This window comes from Bos grunniens, chromosome 24 (genome assembly GCF_055505025.1).
Source record: "Bos grunniens cultivar Pamir isolate PY7600 chromosome 24, Bosgru_T2T1.0, whole genome shotgun sequence".
Classification (NCBI taxonomy): domain Eukaryota; kingdom Metazoa; phylum Chordata; class Mammalia; order Artiodactyla; family Bovidae; genus Bos; species Bos grunniens.
The window spans coordinates 4,537,050-4,564,504 of NC_141188.1; the positions used below are offsets into that span (position 1 = coordinate 4,537,050).

General features: G+C 45.6%; 1 long non-coding RNA gene across 3 annotated transcripts; it reads left to right on the top strand.

The window, feature by feature from the left end:
- Positions 1–1,534: 1,534 nt before the first annotated feature.
- On the top strand, positions 1,535–27,455 carry LOC147345849 (uncharacterized). 3 transcript variants are annotated; one of them, XR_015153383.1, is made up of 4 exons: positions 1,647–1,881; positions 11,412–11,496; positions 12,008–12,127; positions 13,479–15,696. It is a non-coding gene; the product is annotated as an uncharacterized LOC147345849 (long non-coding RNA). The 3 variants fall into 3 exon arrangements; XR_015153384.1 differs by lacking the exon at positions 13,479–15,696 and adding an exon at positions 25,875–27,455 and having other exon boundaries at positions 1,662–1,881; XR_015153382.1 differs by lacking the exon at positions 13,479–15,696 and having other exon boundaries at positions 1,535–1,881; positions 12,008–12,277.

Here is a 27,455-nt window from a genome sequence, read left to right on the forward strand (position 1 = left end):
TTGCACCAACTGTGGTTAGATGGTGAAGGACAGGGAAGCCTGGTGTGCTGCAGTTCACAGGGCTGCAAAAAGTCAGACACAACTTAGCAACTGAACAATTCCAGGGTAGCTACGGAGTGAGTTCACCTTCCATGAAGCAATGCTGAGTTAGAATATGCATCTGCTAACCCCAACCTTCCACTCCATCCCTCCCCCAAGCCCCTCCCCCTGTTCTCTATGTCCATGATTCTGTTCCTGTTTCATAGATAGGTTCATCTAGTGTACAGCACAGAGAACTCTATTCACTATCCTATGAACTATAACAAAAAAGAATATTTTAAAAATATATATACATGTAAAACTGTATCACTTTGATGTACAGCAGAAATTAATACAACATTGTAAATCAACTATATTCCAAATAAAAAAATATTGAAAAAACATTTAAAAAACCACTTTTAGTGAATTCCTAAACAGAAAACAAAAAGTTAAGAAAGAATATGCAAACATTTAGCCAAAGGAATTCCAGCAAAAAGTTTCCACTTAGGATAATACTTGAGATCATGACTTCAAGGACTTTAATGTTCTCAAGAAATATTTCAGGGCCAGGGAAAAAGATGGGTTTTCAGAATGAGGCATTGTTTCTGTCTGCAGCAAGCTGTCAAAGCTTTTGAAGGCGTTCTATAAACAAGGATGAAGCATTTAGGGAAACAGATTTATTGGAGCATTCCCGAGGACTGGAGAGTTTATCTAAGAGAGTAAACAAACAAAAGGTCCTGGTAGTGAAGCTGATAAGGAAGCCAGCACAGCCCTCCATATTCACCACACATCCAGGCCCTCTGCTGCTTGTGCCTGAGAAGGAACTAGCTAGACAGGTTTTCCAGACCCCTCTAAACATTCCTAAATCATTGCGCTCCCCAAATTACAGTCCTCAGGGGTCTCGTTTCATTTTCTGAAAATTGGTACCAGGCCACCATGGCTGATGAAATGAGGAGGGTATCCAAGCAACTATTGTGCTGTTTGATTAACGCTGAGAGGCTGCAGGGAAGGGCCCAGGCTCCAAGCGTCCCATCTGAGACCAGAGCCCAGGAAACCTCTGGGTTAGCCAGACTCCCAGGCTCTTGTTGCCCACAGATTCCATCTGATAATAATCTCATCATCTCCATCACCAGCCAGACATTTAACCAGTAATTTATCCTAATCCTAGGATTGAGCTGGGGGCCCTGAGCTCTGGCCCAGACTCTCTGATGAAACATCTGCAGGACTCTGGGAAAGACACTAGAACTTGTCTGCAGAATGGTGATGAAGTCCATCTATTTATTCAATTAAAATGTGCATTTATACCTATTATGTCCTGATAACTATTCTAAATGCTTGGCTTTGTATCAGGAAAATAACAGCAACCCAAAACACACAAAAATATCTGCCGCACAGTTCACTGTCTCTAGCAAGAGAAAACAGATAATAAAACTAAATTCATTCAATGAACAGATTACATATTAGGGCTTGAATTGTGCTCTTTCCCCCAAGAAAAGATTATTTGGGTTTAAACCCCAGTCTTCATAGCGTGACCCAATTGGGAGAGAGCATGTTTACAGAAGGAATCAAGTTGAAGAGAGGTCATGAATGCGAGTCTTATTTTCAGCATGACTGGTGTCCTTGTAAAAGGGAAGTTTGGACACAGATAAACGCAGAGTGAGCACAGCGTGAAGACATGAGGGGGATGCCGTTGGCACACCGAGGCCATGGAGGATCGCTGCCGGTGGCCAGCAGAAGCCAGGAAAGGGCCCTGTAACAGAGGCCTCACAGGGAACTTCCGGCCCCAGGAGTGACAGACAAGACGTTTCTGTCCGTGGTGCATTGCTGCACCAGCCCCAGGAAACTGACACAGTGGACTGGAAGGTGAGAAACGCAGTACGTGAAGACCCAGTCCAGGCGGTCGAGGTGCTGGGGAGACCATGGTGTGAAATGAGCAGGGGTGTGTCTATACAGACCTGCCTAAAAAATGCTGGGATCAAGCAAGGACTCAGAGGACTTTAGGGAACTAGGCCGGGGGTGGGTGGGGAGTTGGGGGAAGCCACTTCTGCAAAGGGACAGGCTGGAACAGTGGCAGCTGTGTGCCTGGCACAGTTGGGGGGGCGGGCAGGGAGGCCGGTCAGGGGATGGGGAGGTGGTCGGGGGTCACGGGGATCCCCTGAGTCACACAGGGGATTCTCCCCTGAGTGACAGAGGCACCACTGAAGGGTTGTAAGTGAAAAATCATACAAAGGTCTCCTTTAGGTTTGAAAAGAATAATTGGGTGCTCTGCTGACAACAGATAATAAGGAGAAAAAGAACTAGGTGAGCCAGTTAGAGGTGAGAGTGGAGAAGGGGAGCAGGGAAGCTCCAGCAAGCTGGAAAGGCAGTGCCCAGAGGTCCTGAGGGGTGGATGGGGCTCAGGAAAAGAAGAGAAAAGCAGAAGGTGACTCTGGTGTCTTTGAACCATGGACCGAGGGGCTGTCACATCTGAGACAAGGAAGATCACTGGGGAGCAGGTTTGGGGTCGGGGGAAGGTCAGGGTTCACGGCTGGGCCCGCTGGGTTGGAGAAGTCTGTCCCCCTCCCAGTTGAGATGGTCAGTGTGCAGCTGTGGGGGTGAGCCTGGAGTTGGGCGGCACAGAGAGGAAGGCTGGAGACAGGAACCTGAGTTGCCTTGTTACATGCTGGATGTAAAGTCAGAACTACTGAGGACCCTGTGGATGGGAGTGAGAAGACCCTTCCAGTGTTTTTCAAGGTACAAGGTCAGAAAGGGTCTGGCTGCAGAGGGTGGAGAAAAGGTTTTCCTTGCCTTGTTTTTGCACGCTGGCTTCGACCCCTAATAGAAGGCTTCCTTGGTGGCACAGTGGTAAAGAATCCATCTCCAGTGCAGGAGTCACAGGAGATGTGGGTTCAATCCCTGGGTGGGGAAGATCCCCTGGTGAAGGAAATGGCAACCTGCTCCAGTGTTCTTGCCTGAAGAATCCCGTGCACAGAGGAGCCTGGCTGGCTACACAGTCCATGGGGTCACAAAGAGACATGATCAGATACAACTGAGCAGACACCACATACACATTGCCCCCTGAAGTGTGGAAATCTGACATCTCCCCTGCCCAGGAAGTGTCACCTACCGGCGCCCGCAGAGGCATTTCCCACAGGGAAATTTACCTGGGGCATTTCCCACAAGGAGTCACACGACTCATCACAGCCTTCTGTCACAGCCTTCTGTCTCTGGATAGGAGCGAACTCCAAACCACCTTCACAACCACCATATAGGCTTTAAACCCCACTCACCTTTGGTGGGATTTCCTGGAACAAACACACCCACCACAGGATTCCTCCAATTTCCAGGGCGGGCCTGGAAAGGCGGTTAGCTCCCAGGTGCCCCACGGAAGCTGCACAAACCAGGTGACGGCTGAGTAGCCAAGCTGGCATCGACCCCTGACAGCATCTGGCTGCCTGCACGTGCCCCCGTCAGAGGCCACAGTGTCTCTGAGCTGCCCTGGTCCCAGGCACACGGGAACTGCATTTTCCAATGCACTGCAAGAGGTGTTCCTGTCTCTGAAGCCAGGGGGCACCCTGCAGAATCTGGAAGAAGGCACTCAGCATATTTTGTATTTATTGGGGCCTCTCTAGCAGCAAGCTGTGAGGTACAGGTCTCACCTCAATAATCCCCACAGCAGGCCAGGAGAGGGTTGGTAAGAATGCCAAGAGAGAGCAGAGAAATGACTTGCCTAAGGATGTGAGAGTTTGACTATATAGAAAGCGGAGCACTGAAGAATTGATGCTTTTGAACTGTGGTGTTGGAGAAGACTCTTGAGAATCCCTTGGACTGCAAGGAGATCCAACCAGTCCATCCAAAAGGAGATCAGTCCTGAGTGTTCATTGGAATGACTGATGCTGAAGTTGAAACTCCAATACTTTGGCCACCTGATGTGAAGAACTGACTCATTGGAAAAGACCCTGATGCTGGAAAAGATTGAAGGGAGGAGGAGAAGTGGTGACAGAGGATGAGATGGTTGGATGGCATCAACGACTCAATGGACATGAGTTTGAGTAAACTCTAGGAGTTGGTGATAGACATGGAGGCCTGGCGTGCTGCGGTTCATGGGATCGCAAAGAGTCGGACACGAGTGAGCAACTGAACTGAACTGAAGGTTGTGGGTGAGTCAGTCCTGGGTTCAGATGACAGTCCTGGACTTTTGACTCCTAATCTACAGTTTGGTACCTTTCTTCAGAAACAGCATCATAACAAAGGCTCTAAATTAGAGCATCTAATTTTCCTTATGGCACTCAGCCTGTCTCTTAACCTCTCCCTGCCCTGGTATCTGAATCCATAAAATGGGTTGTACGACACTTGTCATCCAGGTTGTCACAGAAATGTTATGTGCATTAATCTTCCTAGTGATCAGATTGTTTGGAAATAGCTGCTGTATGAATTCAAGGTTAAGGTCAAGGTCAAAGAAAATGACTCACCTATTATACAATGCATTAGAGAAACACATTGGTTTTACTTGAATGGAAGTAAGAAAGGTGTACTGATCGGGAAGCTTTTGATAGTAGGCATTTTATTTCTCCACATGGGACTAGTTTTCTGATGATGATATGTAGGTATCACGAAATACTTTAATTTTTTCAATGTCCAAATACTCTTCCAGAACCACCTTCCCATGTATTTGAAAGTGAAAGTGAAACTGTTAGTCTCTCAGTCGTGTCTGACTCTCTGTGACCCACCACGCCCCTCTGTCCATGGGATTCTCCAGGCAAGAATACTGGAGTGGGTTGCCATTTCCTACTCCAGGGGATCTTCCCAACCCAGGGATTGAAATTGGGTCTCTTGCATTGCAAGCAGATATTTTTTTAAGTGTATGAGCCACCAGGGAAGCCCCATGCTTTTAGTTAGATGTAAATGATTGCATATAGTCTGATTTGTTTTTCAGACAAACTATGCTAGATTTATTAGTTTTGTGACATCACAGTTGTAATCAGAGGAAATGAAGGAAGACCACGGGGAAGGTTTTTTCATTCACTTCTCCTCCTCTGGGTGCCTGTCCCAGTCCATGGTCCTCTGTGGTTCCTAGAGCAGGGGTGAAGCGTGGGTATACCCGCCCCCTCTGGGTCCCGTCTAGCTCCCTGTATCACTCTGGGTCGAGTGCTCAGGAGCTAATGGAGCCCACTGTGGAGTGTTTGCTTCTTCTGGTTGAGATCAAACATCTGATCTTTATCTGTGGTGACAGGCTTAATGCCTTTCTTCTCTGACAAATTTTCAGTTGAAGAGGAATGCAAACACTGGTATCGGTGCGGTTATATAAAGAACTCTTTTGCGCAAGCCAATATTGGCAGCTTGAGCCTTAATGAATAGCAGAACCCTGAGTAGCACCTCCTGGTAGAAGGAAAAATACAAAAAGAACTAAAACCCTGTACACCTTTTCCCAGCACTTTGATGGCTGTACTGGTATCTGATGGGGGCTGGATGTCACTTGGAGCTTTAGCTTAGACTAGCAGCATTGGGCTTCCCTGGTGGCTCAGATGGTAAAGAATCTGCCTGCAATGTAGGAGACCTGAATTCAATCCCTGGTTTGGTAAAATTCTCTGGAGAAGGGAATTGCAACCCATTCCAGTATTCTTGCCTGGAGAATCCCATGGACAGAGAAGCCTGGTGGGCTACAGTCCATGGAGTCTCAAAGAGTCAGACAGGACTGAGTGACTAGCTTTCACAGCAGCATTTAATCCCACCCTTCCCAGGGACGCTGGGTGTGCAGTTACACAGGGAGCAGATGAAAACACCAGAGAGGGCCGAATTCCTCAGAACTCCCCGGGGAATTAACTGGGTTTTTCTCTGGTCCTCAGAGTGGCTCTACCATTTGCAAATGCTAAGTTCTAAGCTCTTCTTTGGAGACATAACACTCTGAAAAGTACATTTGCCCACCATCTATCCACATGTCTTATGCAGGATGGACACAACTAATTTCAGCAGCTTTCTAAGTTGCATTTAAACTTCCCCACCAGGCCCTACGGGTCTCCAGAGGTCTGGAGACCACAGCATGGGAGACAAGGAGGGTGAAGTTGCTCCAGAGCGAGGACACACCAAGGCCCTGAACAGTAAGGAGTAGACCACAGTATATGGCAATATTTTAAACTGATTCTTTTTTCTTTTCTTTTTTGCATTAAAATTCATGTGCTGGAAGGAAATTTGAAAAAAAAATTACTTGTTAGCAATTTCTGACTGTGGCTTGCATATCAAGTTCCCTAGAGAAAACTTAAATTCTAAATCCACAATAAAGCCTGAGTTAACAGGGCCATCAGAACAATGCGAAATGTAAACCAAACTTTTAAAAACGATTTTGGGGGCTTCCCTGTTGGTCCAGTGGTTGAGAATCTGCACTTCCACTGCAGGGGACATGGGCTTGATCCCTGGTTGCGGAATTAAGATCCTGCATGTCTGTGAGGTGACGCCAAAAATAAACAAATAAATTTAATTAATAGCACCATCTTAAAAAACCTGTTTTTGTATAATAGTTTCAGTGTAAAATACACTGAAATCTTTGATATTTACTTCCTTGGTGGGATGGCCTTTTCTTTTCTCACCACCCTCCACATCAGTCACTTACATTAGAGCTTTTATTTAATGCTCCACTGTACTCTGCTTTCAGTCAAGTCCGACTCTTTTGCGACCCCATGGATTGCAGCCTTCCAAGCTCCTCTGTCCATGGGATTCTCCGGGCAAGAATACTGGAGTGGGTAACCATTTCCTCCTCCAGGAGATCTTCCCAGCCCAGGGATCAAACTGGCATCTCTTGCATCTCCTGTATTGCAGGTCGATTCTTTACTGCTGAGCTATCTGGAAAGTCCCCTTTATTTAATGAATCAGCAAATATTTATTAAGTGCCCACCGTGTACAGAGTAAACTGTTTGAATCCATTAGGAGGGAAGAAAAATCTGGATGGGAAGTGGTCTCTGCCCTTGAACCAGAATCTCTAACCATGTCAGCCATTCTGACCTCAGAGCACTTAGGTCAGAATCCCTAGTTGGGTGTGAGGCTTTGTGGCTGTTGACCTGATACTCATAGCATTTGGCAACCAATTGATGGGTTCCCCTTTCTCTTCATGCCCATGACCTCAGCAGATTATACCTTTTTAGGGAGTCTCAGTTGAAGTAGTAAGAAAATTCTTATGTCCTTGAGTGACAGCAAGCTGACTCCTCCAATCCAACCACACCTCACGTTGGGTTGATTTCAGCCTGTTTGGAAATCAACTCTCTTACTGTATGAATCATCTCAGAAAACAAGACAATCCATGCAGTTTGTTACCCTAGCCTGGCTCAGCCCCTCAGCACCCAAGCCCTCCAGCCCCTCCTGTTGACTGCTGGAGCTCAGAGTCACTCCAGCAAACTCTAGGGTTCTCAACCAAATGCAAGAAGCTTTCCCTTTTGTCCTCAAAGGGTAACTCTGCAACTCCTTTGGGCTGGGCGGCTGCCCACTGCAGTGTCCCTAACTGGTCCCTGAGTGCTGGTGAACAAACGCCCTCAGCTAAACTGTCTTCTGATGAAGACCGTTCAGGAATGAGAGGCTCCCAAAGGAAGAGCAACAGAGATCGGAACATAACCAATATCAGTGCTGTGCTAAGTCACCTCAGTCGTGACCAGCTCTGTGTGACCACGTGGACTGTAGCCCATCGGGCTCCTCTGTCTATGGGATTCTCCAGGCAAGAATACTGGAGTGGGTTGTGGTGCCTTCCTCCAGAAGATCTTCCCTACCCAGGGATTGAACCCACATCTCTTATATCTCCTACATTGGCAAGTGGGTTCTTAACCACTAGGGCCACCTGGAAAACCCAAGAATACTGGAGGGGGTGGTCATTCGCTTCTCCAGGGAATCTTCCTGACCCAGGGATCAAGCCTGGGCCTCTTGCATTGCAGGTACTCTTTACCATCTGAGTCACCAGTACATGTTTTTAATTGAATAAACAGGCAGATTTCATCACCATTTTCAGACAAGGTCTATACCTTTCCCAAAGTTCTGCAGATGTTTCATCAGAGAGTCTGGACCCAGAGCTCAGGGCCCCCGGCTCAATCCTAGGATTAGGATAGATCACTGGTTAAACGGTGTGTTTTTGACTCTTGATTTGGGACTTATGTTACTATTTTGGAAGTTTAAGTACCATATATATATATATGCAACCCTTTCAGGATTGTCTCATGTCAGCTGTGGTGATACAGATGGTATCGACTTGTTGCACATTCCCTTAAATTTGTTCTGGAATTTAAGAATTAGGAGACAAATTCAGCAGAAGTGCTGTGATCGTAAAAGTATTGAGTTAGGGTTCTGTTTTGTTATATAATGCCTTTTTCTAACATTACATGATTTTGTGAGTTTGGTAAATTACTGAACTATTCTATGTCAGGTTAGTTACCTGACATAAATGTTCTTACACTGGTGAGAGCAATACTCCATTTATTAAATAACCCAGGAATGGTAACATATACAATTTTATGAACTGTTGTCATCTTTTTAAGTTCTATATCATGACAGAGATTGTTGTTGAAGTAGTAACATACTTATTATTTTTATATTATTAAAAGATCCTATACTATAAAATCATATAGATTAGGGGATTTACAATGTTTACTTAAACAAGTACTGGAGAAGACTCTTGGACAGCAAGGAAATCAAACCAGTCAGTCCTAAAGAAAATCAAGCCTGAATATTCACTGGAAGGACTGATGCTGAAGGTGAGGCTCCAATATTTTGGCCACCCGATGTAAAGAGATGACTCATTGGTAAAGACCCTGATACTGGGAAAGATTGAGTGCAGGAGGAGAAGGGGATGACAGAGGATGAGATGGTTGGATGGCATCATCAACTCAGTGGACATGAGTCTGAGCAACTCTGGGAGATGGCAAAGGACGGGGAAGCCTGGCGTGCTGCAGGCCGTGGGGTCACAAAGAGTTGGACACGACTGAGCGACTGAACAACAACAGCAGCTGATACATGCGTTTGCTCTCTGAGGTTGTGGTTGGGTCTTGGACACTTCAGACCCTTCCCTTGCTTGGCAGAGACGAGTTCGTATCACAGCTCATGTGTTGTCCCAAAACATTTCCAAGAAGAGAGAAAATGAATTCACTGTGGATGATGTCTCTGATCAAAAATCTTGGTATGTTGACATTTTTATAATTTTAATAACTTTTTCCCTTTGGATTCCTCCTATGGGCCAAAAAGAGAAACACCTTTTCAGGTGGATATTATTTTTTATTGTGGTAAAATGTACATAACCCCAAATTTACACGTGTGCAGTTCGGTGGCATTAAATGAGTCACAGTGCTGTGCAACCGTCACGGCCATCCATTTCCAGAACTCATTCATCTTCCAAACTGAAACTCTGCCCCCCTTAAACAACCCCTCCTACCTTCCCCAACCCTGGGCACACCACCCCCCTTCTACTTCCATCTCTATGAACTTGGCTTCTCTAGGAACCTCAAGTATTAAGTGGAATCCTACAGTATTTTCCTTTTGCGCCTGACTTATTTCACTCAGCATCCTGTCTTCGACTTTTATCCGTGTTGTGAAAAGCATTCTTTTAATGGGAAGAAAAGTGAAAGGAAAAGAAGGAAAATCCAGAGTCATGGAGAATTTAAATCCTCTCTTATAAACATTTATGTTCAAGTAACTGATCCAAACCACATCTCAGCCTGTGGGAACTCTGAGGCTGGAATGCCGTGTGTTTCAGACCTCTGCTCACAGCCCTTCTCCCAACCAGACGAGCATCACAGTGAGGCCCCAACTGACTTTTTTGCTTCCAACTTTCTCTGTGAATTCCTGGTGGCAGTGAAGCAGCTTGACACAGCCCTCCAGCTCATGGTATTTCAAATGTTGCCTTTTCTGCATCAAGGGCCTTATTTGAATGTTTGATATACATACATCTTTACTTTGTTTTTACAAGAGGCATTTGGGCCAGGGTATAGAAAGGATACATCAAAGTGTCAAGGAAAGTCATTGGTTCACAGAGCTGTTTCTCAGGCTCTGTTTAGTCTTTGTCCCAGTTACAATGTGCACCTTAAGATCTGGCTCCTGAGAAGAAACTGTATATTACAGGCAACAACATAAATGGGGAAAATCAAAGCTCACCTGTTTCAGTTGTATTACCCGTGTGCCTTACTCCTGATGGCCACCCAGTGAGGCCTTTCTGCTTTGCCTTATTCTTGCTAACTCTTTGAATTAAGCCTGGTACGAGTCTTGGTCTTTTAACTATACCCAACACAAATTATTCCTAACGGAAGCATTCCCTCCCAGCGTCCCCATGGAGATGGAAATAAGTTCCATGTGCCCTCTTCCTAGCCTATATTTTAATAATGCACTTATTTCATCTCACAGTATCTCTCCCATTCAACTGCAAACACCACTCATTTCCCCCCAAAATGAAGATCCACAGAAAACTCACGCTTTCATTTGTCCTCTCCGTGATGTCGGGGAGAGACTGCAGTGGGCGAGCCCTGGGACTCACTTCAGGGCCTGGGAGAAGGTGGATTCAGCCAGAGCTGGTAGAAGGTGGTGGTGGTGGTGTGTGAGTGTGTGTGCACACATGTGTGTGTGTACCCCTGTGTGTGCGTTGGTGGGTAGATGTGGGCGGGGTCAGATTCTAGAGAAGGCGGGACTCAACCATGATCGACGGCTGGCAGCTCCCACAGGTCCAGTCTGGGGGCCCTGCACAGCCCTTTGAGTACATGCGTTCTCATGCTCCTCTGCAGCCGTCTAGGGTGGAGCCTAGTCAGCAGGGGACCCTCCCTGCACAGGGACACAGGTATTGCAGAGAGCAGGGAGCTGCTTGACTGGCACCCACAAACTTTGCTCTCTCCCTAGAAGCATGATCACTGACGTGCTGGCGACAGGAATGCTGGACCGCCTGGATCCCAAACAATTACTTTCCTCAGCTGTTAGATTTTCAAACGTGATCTATCGAGTGATGCTGACAGTAGATTTTCTGCCAGCAATAAAGGTGGCCTGATTCACAGAATAATTACTGTATGCAAATGAATGTGATTTTCCTCTGCCCTTTTATGGATGACTCTGCTCTGCCATTCATCAGGGCCACAAATTTCACTTGGGAGAAGATGGATTTAAAGAGACAGGCACCCCTGGAGCTTTGCAGTGAACTTACTAAATCCACACTAAGTGTCCTCATAAACAGGCTTGCCTGTGCCAGAGTGGGGCTGCCAGACTCTGACCTTTTGATCTGTGGATTGTTGCTGGGAAAACTGTTGCGAAAACATCTGACTTTGTGTGCTCCCAGGTCAGGGGTGCTTTGCTGCTTGGAAGAGCTGCTTCGTCCAGGTGCAGGGTGATTGTATGTGTGGATCAGGAGAACCTGGTGGACCTCCCCACCACCCACTGAACCCACTTTGATGTTGTTTATGCACCTGCAGGAGGGAACGGGAGGAGCGGAAAGCCCGTGCTCATATCCAGCGCTGGATCCGATGAAATTCCAGCTGAAGTGATGTGAAACAAGAGGTGGGTTTTTGTCTGACACTGAGGTGGAAGCAAAACAGACAGGAAAAGGAAGGAAGAAATGAACTGTTAGAAAAGCTTAAGTTCCACATCTTTGGGCCTGGTTTCTCAGGGACCTGGCAGCCTCCTCTTAAGTTGGTGGCATTTCTCTGTGAGCATCAGTGCCATGAGGATGTGGGAGGGGTGGGTTTGCCCTGGTTCCAGTGGGAGGTAAGACTGGCCAAGCCTGCAGGATGGAGTGAGCCGCTGGTCCCGATGCTGGGACCGGACCAGGCGGGCACAAGCTCGGGGAACATCCGAGGTCATCACGTGTCACTGCTAAAGCCTCAGTTCCCCAGGTTTCCCCCAGCACACGGCGTGCACCTCATCCTCCGAGTGTGGAAAAAAGAGGACCCTGAGCCAGTGTTATAAATGGAAGTGCCCATCTGTCAGTGGGCTGTCTTGTTACTCATATTGTAACAATATATTGATGTCAGCACATCCAGAACGCACTTTCTTCCTCTGTCACTCACAGAAGAAAGGCAAGACACATCCATGTTTACCTGCGTGCCAGCAGCAGACGCCGCTGGAGGCCATCACAGCCTTCCCAAAATAGAGGCCCCTTGATACCGACTTTCCTGAGAGGACAGAACAGGTGAGCGGGGTCTCCAGGAGTTCCTTCTCTTCCCGGACCCAGCAGGTCTTCCCAACGGCTCACATGAGGGCCAGCACATGACATTATTTGTGTATTTCTTTGATTTTTTTTTGCATATTTTTATTTAAATTAAAAAAAAATTCATGTTAAGTGTTAAAGGTTACTTTTCATTTACCATTATTAACCATAACTATGTGGCTCAGTTGGTAACCAATCTGCCTGCAATGCAGGAGACCCAGGTTCGACCACTGGGTCAGCAAGATCCCCTGGAAAAGGGAATGACAACCCATTCCAGTCTTGCCTGGAGAATCCATGGACAGAGGAGCCTGGTGGGCTACAGTTCATGGGATCACAAAGAGTCAGACACAACAGAGTGACTAACACTTTCACTTTAAGACAAAATTTTAGATCAGTTCTTGATTGTGATAACTTTTCATAGGAAAAGAAAATTTTCCGCCCTTCACAAATGATAATGATGAATGATACCTCTTTCTTTATAAGAATTGTGCTATAATGTGGAAGGCTAATGTTGGAAAGGTGATTCAGTATTGGATAACCACAATTTATAAAGCAGCTTTAACCTGGCATACTACAGATTTATACAGTCAATAAAACATTTATTGAGAATTGTTTTTGTAGGTAGAAGGGGAAACAACCAATTTCTCAAATGGAAATTTGAGAAATACTGTCATGAAAAACTAACTCAATTGAAAAAGTTCTAAATAACATACTTTTATAATATATGTTGATTTTTCATAGGTTTGCCAAAAATGGGTAATGACTTATTATTTGGGAGGAGTCAACAAAAGTAAGGTTGCTTATACTTGTGTTGCTAGATTTAAATGCAAATTGACAGGTTTAACTTTGGTTAAAGAAAGTCCTGAGATATAAGTAACAATGTGAAGAAGACATAAGAAATTAATAACTGAAAGAGGGTTTTATAAAACAAAGTAACTTGAGTGGTATTAATTCTCAACAAGTTGACTTATTTTGTTTAGCAGAATTGTCCATCACCCTGTGTAATGGGTTGAATTATGTCCCCTGAAAAGAATATGGTGGGGGCCTAACTCCCAGTACCTCACAGTGGGACTTTATTTGAAGACAAGTCTTTAAGGTCATCAAGTTTAAAAAAGGTCATATGGGTGGCCCTAATCCAACATGGGTGTGTGCAAAGTCCCTTCAGTCATGTCTGATTCTTTGCAACCCTATGGACTGTAGCCCACCAGGCTCTTCTGGCCATGGAATTATCCAGGCAAGAATGTTAGAGTAGATTGCTGTGCCCTCCTCCAGAGGATCTTCCCAACTCAAGGACTGAACCCACATCTCTTGTGTCTCCTGCATTGGCAAGCAGGTTCTTCACTACTCATGCCACCTGGGAAGCCCTGTCCAACACGACTGGTGTCCTTAAAAGAAGGGGAGAATTGGATGGGGTTACACACATGGAGAAGACTATGCCTCTACAAGCCAAGGAATACCAGAAATTGCCAGAAAACCAGAAGTAAGCAGGAGAGAGAGGGACCTGGAATAAATTCTCCTGGAGAATCACTAGACCTTGGACTTCCAGACTCCAAAACCATGACTGCATACATCCCTGTCGGTTAAGCTGCCCAGTTGGTGAGCATACTAATACCCCCTCCTGTTCTCACCCGCTGACTGAGACCTCCACCCTGCAGTTTTTGGGAAACCTGTCAGTCATATTCCATTACCTTTTGAGGCAATGCAGGACTGGCATCTTACTTTGTCACCCAGTCAGAGCATGGAGAAGAAACTGAGTTCCTCTTGGGGTGGAGGAACTCAGGTGGATCACCAAAAAAGCAAGAGAGTTCCAGGAAAAAAACATCTACTTCTGCTTTATTGACTATGCCAAAGCCTTTGGCTGTGTGGATCATGACAAACTGTGGAAAGTTCTTAAAGAGATGGGAATACCAGACCACCTGATCTGCCTCTTGAGCAATCTGTTTGCAGGTCAGGAAGCAACAGTTAGAACTGGACATGGAACAACAGACTGGTTCCAAATAGGAAAAGGAGTATGTCAAGGTTGTATATTGTCACCCTGCTTATTTAACTTCTATGCAGAGTACATCATGAGAAACGCTGGGCTGGATGAAGCACAAGCTGGAATCAAGATTGCCGTGAGAAATATCAATAACCTCAGATAGGCAGATGACATCACCCTTATGGCAGAAAGTGAAGAACTAAAGAACCTCTTGATGAAAGTGAAAGGGGAGAGGAAAAATGTTGGCTTAAAACTCAACATTCAGAAAACTAAGATCATGGCATCTGGTCCCATCACTTCATGGCAAATAGATGGGTAAACAGTGGAAACAGTGACAGACTTTATTTTCTTGGGGTCCAAAATCACTGCAGATGGTGACTGCAGCCATGCAACTAAAAGACACTCCTTGGAAGGAAAGTTATGACCAACTTAGACAGCATATTAAAAAGCAGAGATATTACTTTGCCAACAAAGATCCGTCTAGTCAAAGCTATGGTTTTTCCAGTAGTCGTGTATGGATGTGAGAGTTGGACTATAAAGAAAGCTGAGCACCGAAGAATTGATGGTTTTGAACTGTGGTGTTGGAGAAGACTCTTGAGAGTCCCTTGGACTGCCAGGAGATCCAACCAGTCCATCCTAATGGAAAATCAGTCCTGAATATTCATTGGAAGAACTGCTGCTGAAGCTGAAACTCCAATACTTTGGCCACCTGATGCGAAGAACTGGCTCATTTGAAAAGACCCTGATACTGGGAAAGATTGAAGGCAAGAGGAAAAGGGGACGACAGAGGATGAGATGGTTGGATGGCATCACTGACTCAATGGACATGAGTTTGAGTAAACTCTGGGAGTTGGTGATAGACAGGGAGGCCTGGCGTGCTGCAGCTCATGGGGTCGCAAAGAGTTGGACACGACTGAGAGACTGAACTGAACTGGGCTGGAGAGGTGAGTCTAGGGCTGCTGGCTACCATATCTTCCTTAGTGTGAGAGAAGCTAGCAACAGTATAAAGAAACAGAGGTAACATAGAGAAATAACCAGACTGAAGTGGGAGGGAAGGGAAGCTTGGTGGTGTTGGAATCCCTGATTTCAATGGCCCTCAAGGTCAAGTGCACACCATCTTCCCAACGATATCGCATTCCTGCCTTATGTGTGTGCTAGGTCACTCAGTCGCGCCTGACTCTTTGTGACTCCGTGGACTGTAGCTGGCCAGGCTCCTCTGCCCATTGATTTTTTCCCGGCAAGAATACTAAAGTGGGTTGCCGTTTCCTACACCAGGGGATCTTTCTGACTCAGGGACTGAACCCAAGTCTTTTGCATCTCCTGCATTGACAGGGTGATTCTTTATGACTAGCGCCACCTGGGAATCCCCTTCCTGCATAATGGCTTGTTCATTTCAGCACACAAATTCCCCTAAGCTAGTCTGAATTTCTGTTCTTGCAGGTAAACTCCATATTAATACAGTACTAGAAAATGAACAACATTTTAGCATTCCTATGTACCAAAAGTGGCGTTGGGGTCCCTTTTAGCAGGTACCTAAATTTATATCACAGATTAAAAAAGGTTTTGAAAACTATATGCTTTGTTGACTTAACATTATACTCAATGAATGTTTACCTGAAATCAAATTATATTGCCTTGGTATTCAAGGTTACTCTTGGAGAGGCAGTCAAGGCTTTAGTCATTCTGATGAGAGAATTTTATTTATCTCTCTATGCAAATTTTACAAGATATTTCTTTAAATCTTGCACTGTGTCTTTATAACACGTTGCAATGACATTGCACCAGAAGGAATATTGAGTTGCAATTTTAAATATCGCTCATCTTTAGCCAGGAACTCACTGAGCTGAGACAGCCAGTATCTGGGCATTTGTCAGCGCTTATGAGAGTCTTATAAATTCTCCTCTAGACTTTTCCAACATTGTCTGCATTTGTTTGCCCCAAGTTTGTACCTCCCCCAGTTCAACCTGCTCCCGCCACAACATTCATCTTCTTAAACCTCATTCAATCATCCACTTGGCCATACATATGGCAGTTTGTGCATCACACTTCTATCGTGTGTGTATGCATGTCCATTACTCTCATCAGTGCTGAGAAGGTTTAGATCCCAAAATACAATGCTTGCCCCCAGGAGTTTTCAGTTAGGGCGCCATTCCTGCTAGTCTACCACTCCAAAAGCGGTTAGTGCCTGCCACGGCTGGTTGGACAAAGTCCAAATGCCTTAGCTGACCAAAGTGTCCCTTAGCAGGAGTTGGAAGTGCAACTTACTCAAACATGGAAAATTTAGCTGGCATCCGGGTAGGTAATCAAATAAGCTGCCAAAACCCGGGAAGGTGTTAGGAGTTGGAGCCCAGAAATTCACGACAGACAAATGATGGCCTGGGGAGATACACAGCTGCAAGGACTCAGGCGTGAGTCAGCCCCCGAGTGGGGGAGCTCCCTTGCAAATAGATACTCAAATGTGGATGACATCAGACAGGAAGCATGAAAGCGCAATTGTTTGCCACCCTTGGGAAGTCAACCAAATGGCTTAATGATTTATTCTTATTCTTGGTTCATTCACTCAGTCGTAATGTCACCGAGTATGGGTTATATTTGCCAGTCTGGGTCCAGAGGACAAGCTAGGGCAGCTGTGGTCTGGAGAGGAAGGAACATGCCCTGGTGAGGTGGGTGATGAATGTCTATAAGCACAGCAAAGGGTGCCCATCAGCAGTTTCCCACAGCCGAGAACGGCAGCACCGTCTATGAAGCAGGAGAGAGTCCTTCCCTAGAACCAGAGTGCTGGGGGTTGTCCTTGACACCTCCAATGCTTGGTGTCAGCTGTTTCCCTCTTTCTTTCCCATAGAGACTAGTTCCACTTCTCCATCCCCTTGACTCAGTGACCCATCCTTGACCATGAGCTGTGGGCAGAGATGACTGGTGTCATGTCTAACTCAGGAACGAGTCTCTGAATTCTCGTAGCCCTAATTCAGCTGTCAGCCAGCTTCCAAGTGGAGAGTCTCCATCAGCCTGGAGACTGACTTGCTGCTGACTTGCTGTGGATGTGGAACTTGAAGGTGGAGTTGCTCTAAGAACTTCTAAACTGTCAGGATGTTGGTGCTCTTTGCCCCATGATGCAGCCGGGTCACCCTGAGCTGAGGCTCCTCCATGTCCCAGCGCTGTGCAGTCCCTCAGCTGTTCCTGCTGATGCTGCTTCCAGGTACGTGCTATGTCCCTACCCTTCTCACTGTACACTGCTATCCACCCAGCCCTCTTTCGCCACGGGTCCTCTTCCTCTCTGGCCTCCCTGTTTCGACTTTTGGTCACTTAAATAGATATTAGAATGATCCTTTTATAGTTCAGCTAAATCAAGCCGCACAGTCTCCATCCTGAAACCCTCCCCCAGCTTCCCATTAGACCTGGAAGATGTACTGCTGCCCAGGGTCCCCACGGGGCCAAGAGCCCACGTGGTCTTCCTCCCACCCACCTGTCCTCACCTCTGGTCACGTCACCCTTGTTCATTACTCCAGCCTTTATTTCAAGTCCCCACACTCCAAGCTGCTGCCTTTGCCGGGAATGTGCTTGCCTCGACCTTCACTCATCTAAGTCCTTCTCTGAAATGTCACCTCTTCAGAGAGATCTCTCCTGACCAGAACACCCCAGGAGCTTTCTCTCCCCACACGTGTTAATTTTCTGCAGAGCACTCACCGCCATCTGATGTTTTTCTTGCTTACGTGTTTGCTTGTTTTCAGTCTATCCCCATGAGGATGCGAGCCCATCTGAAGCAGGGGCCTTGCCTTGCTTGTTCAGAACTGTATTTCCTAAAGCAGAAGGAGATCTGGAGTCAAAACGTGTAGCTCTCATGCTTGAGGGAGTGGCTCTGCATGTGAGGGAAAGACCACGAGCCCAGGGGCGCCAGGCGACCGAGGAGCAGCAACCATCAGGGATGTGGCCCAGCGGCTTTCCTGGCCACCTCTGTGCTCAAATTGACCCAGTGAGCTGTCCTTGACAATGTGGGCAGAGATGATTGGCATCATGTCTGTGCAGAAGCATTGACAATTCAGGGATGAGTCTCCGAATTCTCTGATCCTGCCTTGGTGATCGGTTCTGTAAAAATTAGACGTATGGCACGTAAGTGAGGTCTTTCCTCTTTCTCTTAAAAGATTTTAAGAGGAAATGAGCTTCTGGAGCCGCACTTTGGAATGAAAGTGGTGAAGAATTTCAGAGCATGATAATAGAATACTCTTCTATTTGTGAAAGTCTCCTTCCTGGAGACCTTTAAAAATGGGATACCATCAAGATGGAGTTTAATTTTTACTCTGTTCTGAAATGCAGTGGTGATGTTAACAATCACAGCCATGAGAGGTTGCTCAGAAAGTCACCATCCCACATCTCTGTGCAATATTGATTGCTTGGAACCAGAGGAAAGCTATACACTTTAATAACTATTTCAGTGTTTTTCTCTTTTACTTGAAGACTGTAAGGAAATAGCACTCAACAGAAATGGTGGGATTAAATGAGGATCAGCCCGTCTTTTCACTGTTGAGGACATATTTAGACTTGTCTTAATAGGGTTTGCATGCTTTAGCTTTCCATGACTTAGCTTTAAATACTGTTTTGCAGCAGGTAAGGATCCTGTCGGGGCAAAAACACAGGCAGCTTTTTGACACTGCAAAATGTCAGACCGTATGGATTGAAGCTCCTTCCGGCTCATTTAAAACAGCATTTGGTTTATTTTTTTCTACTTTATGATGTTACATCTTCCTTTCTGCTCTTAGACAATACCACTATTATTTCTTCTGACTCTACTTTTTCTGGTTAAAATGGCCTATTAAGTTGGGAACTTAAAGGTTGTTTAAAATGGGGTGAGACATTCAAAACAAGGAGCAGGACTGGGAAAGATTCTGGTTCTCTTAACCCAACATATTCGGGGAGCCTGGTGACTTGTTTTATGGGCTATGTGAACACGGCGAGCTATCTGATACAACCCTGACGCAGCCATAAACTTTGTTTTAACAGACATTTAAACAAAGCCTGCTCATTCTTAAGGTTATTGAAATTGATCACTCGCTACCTAGACTGGAACCATAGAGAAATTTATTGAGCCCCGAGAGGGCTGGCACTTGAGCCGCTTGCCAGGTAAACCGAGGCCTGGGAGGCACTCAACACAGAGCAGGTGGGGGCAGGGGTGTCGGGCTCTAGCTTTTAAGTCTCCAGAGCTCCGGCCACAGGCCACTTGCTGGCCAGGTGGTACAGGTTTTTGTTTTGTTTGGCTTTTTTGGTTTTGTCTTTTAGAATAGCAATTTAAGCTGGAGTGGCTGCTGTTGCTGCTAAGATTTTAGGCACACTGCCAGACATTTTCTTCACAAAGAAGAATGGGCAAAAGCCAGAAGCCTGCTGATTTTGCTTTGGTTGCGTGTATGATTTTTTTCATAGCTTCCCGGTTGGTCCTGCCTGGCCTTTTGTCTTCAATCTTAGTGATAAGCTTATCAGAATCCCAGCCTGTTGTCTTTGGTTGATGATTGCCGCATCCTTCTAATGATATAATTCTAAAAGAATTCGAGGAAGGAGGATAAGATCCAGGCCAGCTTGGGAAAATCCAATGTAAAGTAAATTCTGGAGGGGAACCCCATGTGCCAGGCCTCCTCTGCCGCCCTGGGTTGCTGGGACGGCTTGACTTCTCCCTTCCTCCCCTGCTCCCAGTCAAGGAGTTCTTCCTCTGAGTCTTGGATATATTACCTATACTCACAGGTTCCTACACTTCCCAAAACTGGCCAAAGGGTTGCAGACATACCGCTGGTGAACAGTTAGAAAAAAATAGATATTTTTTCAGTCATAGCATCCCACGGTGTCTCCACGTACAGTCTCGTGACACATGACAAATATAAAATGGCGTTTCTTAGAACTTGTCAAAAATAAAATCCAGGTTGAGTGTGAATTGCCTTTGGGAAAAAAAAAAGAATAAAAACAATCTGGAGTCTGTGTTTCAGGGTCACCCAGCCTACAATTGGGGTGAAAGGTGAAGGAGAGGAACAAATTGTTAATTAGGGGATGTTAAATAAGACCAGTGTTAAAAAAAGGAGAAAACCCAGTTGACTTCCACTTTGTGAATCAGCATTTAAGACATTATTTTCTGATTTATTGTGGAGGGGGTGGAATTTGAGATTTTCTGTTTGAAGGAGTTTTAAAATTCAACAGATCACAAAGAAAACATGTCTGTGAACTGCACTAAGAAGTAAAATTAGCATGTGTTAGCACAGAAATCATGTAACACTCAACTAGCAATGTTTCCGGCACAACACGGAAAGCTTTTCCTGAAGAACACTGTATTAAAATGACTCCTAATACTTTGACTGTTTTAGAACACAAAGTTTGCAGGGTTGATTGCAATTACAGAGTGCTTTCTTTTCATTTCATTTTGGTTTATATACTCTTAAGTTTTTGCTTCACTACCTTGCCTCTTAGACTTCTGTCTGTGTGTCTGTCTGTCTCCTCTCTCTCTCCACATACACACACACACACACTCACAGAGTAACCTCATTTTTAGGGTTTTTCATAGCGATTGCTCCCAAAGAAAGGCTCTCCACCAGTGCTGGTGCCTGTCACCGCAGCCCATCACTTGCTTGGTAATTAAACTCTGACTGATTTATTGACTGACAGCCAACAAATCCCAACCCGGTTTTTATGATATACATACGTCCCCGGGCTAAATTCACTCAAATAACAGCCCAGAGAGGGTTGGCGAAGGAGATGGAGGCGGGAGGAGGGAGAGTGATATGAAAATAAATAGGGAAACCAGCATCCCTTGGCCAAAGCAGACATTTTGCAAAAGAAAGAAAGGAAGGAAAAAACTCGATGCGACATCGTTTTCAAACCCTGAGTTCTGGGGCACAGGGGAGGTGCTGGTAAACACCATACTTCAGCTTTGAGATCCATTTGAAGCGCCTCACGTACAAAAGCGCCCTGAAGGGGAAAACAAGATGGGCTTGCAGCTAATATTACAGTCAAGTTCCAATTTTACCTAAGGGAAGGCGGCTTTATTAAAAGTCATGGCTGAAATTGCGTGACAGGTGCCAATACCCCGCGTCCTGACAGATGTGCCGGTTGGCGGATGCCGTTCCCCTGTCAGCGGCCCCTGGATGGAGCTGCCCGCAGCCCCATTTGTCTCTCTTCCAGCGAGATCACACACGCCCGATGTTTGCCTCCAAGCTGCTCGGCGTGGTTTGATATGTGGAATCCTCACAATGAGACTTATTAAAAGACAGTCCATTATTTTTATTTAGAGCGTTTCCAAAACAAGCAGAGCGCGCACGGAGATAATTTAAAAATCGTGCGGCAGGCCGTCTCCTGGCCAGTCTGGCTCCGTTTGAAATGCATAAGAAAGCAGCATTCTGGTCTGTGCACATACACACACGCACACACACACACACAAACACACGCACACACTTCCCTGTTCATGATGGCTGTAATCGGAGCGACAGAGTGTCAGGGCATCTCCTGGCCAGCCTGGCTCCGTTTGAAATGCACAGAAAAGCAGCATTCCAGTCTGTGCACACACACACACAGACACACAAACACACACACACATGCACGCACTTCCCTGTTCATGACGGCTGTGATCGGAGCGACATTTAACCCCTGACTAATAGCCCTGACACTCGAAAGCACTATTTTGCTATAAACCACGGGAGCATTTCAACATGAAGGATGAAACTTGCTGCCTTTTTTCCCTAAATCTTTCTTCCTTTTCATCTTCTTTTTTTTCCTCTCCCGCTTTCCTTGCATCCCTCTTCTATTTTGTTACAGGTGGGTTTTCTCATTGCAGCGAGAGATATAAAATACTCCTGATTGGCTGTATTTATGGGGCCTTTTCGTCCTCCTGTTGGTTTCAAACACAAAGAAAAATGGTCTCTCTCGACCGTGCCTGGTTGGAACAGCAGGTAAAGCTCCAGCAGCCTCTTCTCCCCAGCCTCCAATGGAAAATTATTGCAGATGAAATGATTCTGTCCTGGAAATAGTAAGAGGAAAGTTTCAGGTTAGAGAGCGCTCATGGCACACAGTGGATTGGCCACCAGGACGTGCAGGACCCAAGCCGGCTTTGCTTTCTCAGCAGGGGAAAGGCCGGAGGCAGAGCGGCCTCGAGAGTTGGACCATGCTTCCGATACCAAAGGGCAGGGTTTACCAGCATGACATTAGTTCTTAAGTGTGCAGACCGCTGGGCCCTCTCAGGTGTTCGAACCACTGGGCCCAGGGCCGCCTTGTGGCTTTACCCAGTGGGGTGAGAGCCAGCACAGTGTTGATCAGCATCGCCTCCGTGACCTCATCCAGAAGCAGCGTGGACACAGGCTCACCTCCTCGCACCGAGGGCGGCTTTGGCCTGTCGCCCCAGCCAGCAGTCCACATGCTGGGGTGGAGCCCATCGCGGAGCAGCCTTAAGGTGTGGCCCACACAACACACGGCCCTGGTGGAGTGCTCAGGGAGGGGCTGGTGCAGTCAGCCCTGTCACTCTTGCTGACTCCCCCCAAAACTACGTGGCTCTTGTTTTTACGGGCATCCTGGCAAACCACAAACAGTAAAAAAGAAAAAAAATCATAATGGAAAAATTAAAAAAAAACCCACCAAATCACTGTCCTAATGGTGACATGTAAGATGGGTTCCAAGAAAGGACAGCCTCCTGAGGCTCCCCAGGTGACGGGAGCAGGTGGTCAGGTGAACTGCAACACCTTCATCCCTGGAGGCAGGTATGGTTGCAGACCCCAGAAGATGCATCTGTATAAATTCATTCATCTGCGTGTGTCATTCACGCATCACGTGCCTATGAGCCTCCTAGGTCATTGTGCTAAGACACCGAGTAGGTCGTCCTAGCTTCACAGAGGTCACTGATATGTTTAAGCAGAGAATAGGAGATCCTACATTGTTCTTTGCAAGAATTATGTGTATTTACATATTGCTTCTGCTGAAGGTATTCATTAGCTACTCTGTATATATTCTGCTGTGGAGCGTTTGGGTTATCTCTTCTAGCGCCCTTCCTATCAGGGAACCCAGATGAATACATTCAGTGTTCTTATTTTCGTCAGTTACAACATCACTCTCACCTACTTGCTGTGTGAGAGTGTTGTGAAAGTGTTGGTCATTCAGTTATGTCTGACTCTTTGTGACCCCTTGGACTGTAGCTCGCCAGGCTCCTCTGTCCATGGAATTCTCCAGGCAAGAGTACCGGAGTGGGTTGCCCTTTCCTTCTCCAGCGGATCTTCCCAATCTTCCCAAACCTGGGTCTCCTGCATTGCAGGTGGATTCTTTACCGTCTGAGCCACCAGGGAAGCTAGTGAAGATGCGTAGACTTGTTTAAAGTCCTCAAGACGTGTATTCACTAGGAATAGCATCTATTGTTTTTCTCTGACTTCCGGATGTTTTCCTTTTATTAATAGTATTGCTAGTTACTGAGCTCCCCAGAGGGAGAAGCAGCTTGTAGAACTGCTGCCCCCTCCTTCTCTAGAAGACCATGCCATGCTATCTTTGCATTCAGAGGCTGTCCATCCAGAAGAGCACTGATCTTCCCCACAGTTGTTCCACCTTTCGTAAATATTAGAATTATTTTGGGGTCATTTTCATTGTTTCATTTACTTATCAGATATATTCCTCACTTTCCCCACAAATATCCATTAAATTGCTGAGGCCTGATGATATACAAACACAGACATCCATGCCCTTGTGGATCTTAAAACTCTAAGATCCTGTACTTGATTATGATCAAAAACTTCAAAGTTACTTTATAAACCAAATTACTGAGATTCATTTTTTGTCTATTTGTGGTTATCTTGTTTTTCAGTTGCTAAGTCTTGTCCCATTCTTTACAGCCCCATGCAGCATGCCAGGCTCCTATGTCCTCCATTATCTCCCGGAATTTGTTCAAAGTCGTGTCCATTGAGTTGGTGGTTCTATCCATCCTCTGTTGCTCCCCTTCTCCTCCTGCTTTCAATCTTTCCCAGCAATAGGGTCTTTTCCAATCAGTCAGCTCTTCGCATCAGGTGGCCAAAGTATTGGAGCTTCAGCTTCAGGATCAGTCCTTACAGTGAATATCCAGGATTCATTTCCTTTAGGATTGACCAGTTTGATCTCCTTGCAGTCCAAGGGAGTCTCAAGAGTCTTCCCCAGCACCACAGTTGGAAAGCATCGATCGTTTGGTGCTCAGCCTTCTTTGTGGTCCACTCTCATATCTGCACATGACTACTGGGAAAACCATCGTTTTGACTACATGGACTTTTATTGGCAAAGTGATGTCTCTGCTTTTTAATATGCTATCTATGTTTGTCTTAGCTTTCATTCCAAGGAGCAAGCATCTTTTAATTTCATGGCTGCAGTCACCATGAAAGTGAAGAAAGTGAAAGCAAAGTCACTGAGTCACGTCCAACTCTGTGACCCCATGGACTGTAGCTCACCAGTCTCCTCCATTCGTGGGGTTTTCCAGGCAAGAATACTGGAGTGGGTTGCCATTCCTTTCTCCAGGGGACCTTTCCCACTCAGGGATCAAACCCAGATCTCCCACATTGCAGGTGGATTCTTTACCATCTGAGCCATCAGGGTAGTAAAAGAAGGTTCTGTGTTTCATTTTGGCTGAAGAAGAAAGGTATTTGCTTGTGAATTTTTTTGTGATTCTTTCTTTTCCTTGCTTAGAAGGCTTTGTTGTCTAGTAAATAAATTCAGGTTCTCTTTGTTTTTGGCGTTAAAGGTCCTTCCCAGTCTGACCTTGACCTGATTTCCCAGGCTCCCAGGCATCTGGGCCCTCCTGGCAGTCTCCTGTCCTCAGTGCTCTGGACAACAAAACCTGTGATTTGCTCAACAGGATGTGTGTTTCCCAGCTCTCAATCTTTGTATAAACTCTTGCTATGCCTGTAATCACTTCTGGGTTGGTAAAAATCATGTGTATTTTTCATGATCGGTCTTTATGGCTTTTTCTGACCCACTGTTCTGTACCCTTTGTGAATATCTCTAATATAGCACTTTGAACACTGTATTAAACATTTTTTTTTAATTCCTCATTTGTGGTATCAGCCTCGAATGCTCCATGGACAGAATCTGTGTCCTTCTCATCATTACTCTATACATGAACTATCTCAGTGAGGTGACTGAATGTTTCCCACATACACCCAAACCTCACCTCTTTATGGGCTTTATAGGCAGTATTTCCATGGCTTTGAAACAAACTCTTATTGAGTCCTTAATAATTCTTGAAATATCTTCTGGGGGAAAATCCATTCCTTCTGGAAGACTTCACATTCCTGTAGTTAGAGCCTACCGTTTTCTCCTAAAAAATGCTCAAGAGCTTCACTCATACTTCTATGGGGGCATTAATATGCTACGGTGTAATGTTATTTTAGTCCATAACTTGTTACCATGACTAAAATACTTAGAAGGTATGTAGTGACACACAGCTTCTTTCTCTCATGTAGCCCCATAAATACAGTGATCATCACACAGGAAGTGAAAGTGAAAGTCACTCAGTCATGTCCAATTCTTTGCAACCCCATGGACTGTAGCCCGCCAGGCTCCTCTGTCCATGGGAATCTCCAGAACACTGGAGTGGGTAGCCGTTCCCTTCTCCAATCACACAGAAGGTACATCATGAATGCTAATCCAAAGGCGAGACAAATGAACTGATGCTCTACATATTCACAGACTACTTCAACTTGATCTGTCTAAAGTTGACTTTGTCATATCGAAGGATGGCACATGGTTCGTATTTGTCATTCAGGGTATCCTCTTTCTTCTCTCAAGGGTGAAGAGACAGTCTGGTGAGATCAAAGTTAACTTGGACTCACCGCTTTCCTTGAAGAGCCTTTCTTGGACTTTTTCAACTATTTTTTGACCTACACTCAGGATCCTGGTTTCTGTAACATTTGAGCCCAAGATAATTAGAGTTGTGAAGATTGCAGGGAAAGCCTGCAACATGCAATGAAACAGAAAGCACAGAAGAAAGAGAATGAGGAAGGAGGAATGGAGGAGCACCAGCAAGTCAATGACGCCTTCAATTCTACCTCCGGTTGCAGGATGTTTAAGCTTCAGTGCCAAGCACTGGCCACTTAACATGGTGGAAGTGTGCCAGGATTTATGCTGGCTTAGATCATTCAAGCTAGTGGGACCAGCTGTAGGGGGGCTCTGGGGACCCTGTTCAATATCATGACTGAAAAGGGAATGGTTAATACCTTTTTTGAGCTCTTTCAGGAAGTAATTTTACTCATATTTCAAGAGCCACAGTGTATTCAAGAATCAAAACTCTACTTTTCCTGTTTCTATGAGATTTTGTCTGTGGCTTTTATTTCAAGTGGCCTAAAAATACTTTTCACTGCTAGAATGTCCCTTCCCAGGTCACTGACCAAGCCTGTATTGAACTGGAATGGTTATGAGCTTGGGGTCTCATCTTCTTTTCCATTTCTGATGGAACTTTCCTTCATTTTCTTTTCTTTTTTGTTTAAACCAAAAAATTTGGATGAACAAATCCCACTGATTGTCTTAAAGCTGAGATGTGCAGTCAATGGATTCATCACAGAAGGTCAGGAGCAAAAAGAGGTAACTGGACAAAATTCTCTAAAGGAATGAAAATAGAGAAGAAAATGAAAGGAAAGTGGAGGAGTTGCCCTCTGACTGGGAGAGACCTGTGCTCACAGCTGGGACGTCCTGAATGGACCCCCTCACACACAGCATCTGCCACCTACCCACTGAGGGGAGAGTTAACAGGCTTGGACGAGAGAGAGAGACTGGGATGCTCTCATGGAGAAAAGAGTTAACAGGCTTGGACGAGAGAGAGAGACTGGGATGCTCTCATGGAGAAAAGCCAAATTAGTGGAAGAGTAACGCCGAGTAAAAGCTCAGTAAACGAATGTGTGGTTCAAGGAGTCAGTCCAGCCACACCCGTCTCCCAACCAAGTAGCGCCTTCACTGTGTTACGGGTGATACTGGCTCCATCACACAAATGCAGCTGCCTCCACACACAGAAATTCATGCCTGATGAAACGATCAACCTCAGTTGTTATCTTATAATGACACATTAGTAGCTGCTGGATATGTGTTAGGACACCAGGTCTTTTGCTGAGTTGAGAAAAGATCGTCAGGTTTGCAAGAGTTTCTCTATCACTCGCCGCATTCAATCATTTCAGCACACTTTACCTAGAGATTATTTTACACTCAATGAAAAGACTCTTTATTACCCCAAACCCTTGGTCCCCAATTTCTAAATCTGTTTGTTAAGTATTCTGTGGCTCCTGAGATTGTGGAATAAATGTCAAACAAAATGCTCCTAACTAATTTGCAAGCCACATTTGAAAAAAAAAAAAAAAAAACCTTATGTCATTCAATATA